This window comes from Bidens hawaiensis, unplaced genomic scaffold, assembly GCF_021521415.1.
Source record: "Bidens hawaiensis isolate Kalapana, Puna unplaced genomic scaffold, B.hawaiensis_p1.1 tig00027565_1, whole genome shotgun sequence".
NCBI lineage: Eukaryota > Viridiplantae > Streptophyta > Magnoliopsida > Asterales > Asteraceae > Bidens > Bidens hawaiensis.
Window position 1 is genome coordinate 205,673 of NW_027494467.1, and position 1,394 is coordinate 207,066.

Sequence of the window (1,394 nt, forward strand, 5' to 3'; positions counted from 1 at the left end):
TGAATAATCATCAGTGAAGACTAGACAATACCAATCACCAGCAATACTCTCATGATTTACAGGACCAAACAAATCCATATGAAGTCGTTCAAGTGGAGTATCAATGGTATTGATTAACTTAGATGGGTGTGACTTCTTCTTCTGTTTGTCCTTTTTAAAAGCAACACAGTGGTCAGATAACTTAAAATGTTTCAAAGAAACACCATCAACCAGGTCATTTGCCATTAAATAATTCATTTTCCTAACATGAATATGACCCATTCTTCTATGCCAAATAATCGTGTCCTTTTCAGTTGCCTTAGAAACAAAACACGTTTCCACAGAAGTTGATACATTAGAAGTGTAACATCCTAAAATTTATAATGTTAAATAAAGAAATTTACGTTTAGTGATTTCGCGTTATTAATTAATTAATGTCGAGTAAAGAACGGATCATGGACTTAGATTAATTAAGATGGGTTAAATGAGAATGGGCCTTAGGTCAATGGGCTTTAAGGGATATAAATATCCCCTAAACCAACCTAAAACCCTAAACCCTCATTTCATTTCCATCATAATCTCTACACACTCAAAAACACACACATACACTACACCATATTCGGCCGAGAGAGAGAGAGACATCCGAGACCAAGAATTAAGCTGACCATTATTAGATCTTCAATATACGAGATAACCAAGCAAACCGCGACCACACCGAACGTATAAAAGGTATGTTCTTGACCTTTAAAGTTTACGTAGTATTGAACGTTTTTTCCTTAAAGGTCCAAGCTTTATAGTATATACGGGATATATAAACGAACGAAAACGGTTAGGGAACGTAGGGGGTGATGTCGAACCATAACAAGGGTATTAAAATCGCCAAAATGCTTGATAAAAACCAAACCCGTAGCTGACCTGAACAACTTCGCCTTCAAAGCTTAACTTCGCCTTCAAAGCTTAACTTCGCCTACGGCCAAGTTCGCCTAACTGGTAACTTCGCCTAAGGCCAAGTTCGCCTAATTGATAACTTTGCCTAAGGCCAAGTTCGCCTGATTGATAACTTTGCCTAAGGCCAAGTTCGCCTGATTGATAACTTCGCCTAAGGCCAAGTTCGCCTGATTGATAACTTCGCCTAAGGCCAAGTTCGCCTAATTGATAACTTCACCTACGGCCAAGTTCGCCTAACTGATAACTTCGCCTAAGGCCAAGTTCGCCTAACTGATAACTTCGCCTAAAGCTAAGTTCGCTTAAGGTTTAACTTCGCCTAAAGTTAAGTTCGCTTAGAAAATAAATTAAAAACCTAATGGAAAATGTGTTAAGACATAAAATTTTTCCAAGCTGACCTGGCAGCTCAACCCCAGCCAGGGGCTCTGCCCCTTGGACCCTGCTAGGGGCTGCCGCCCCTAGACCCCACT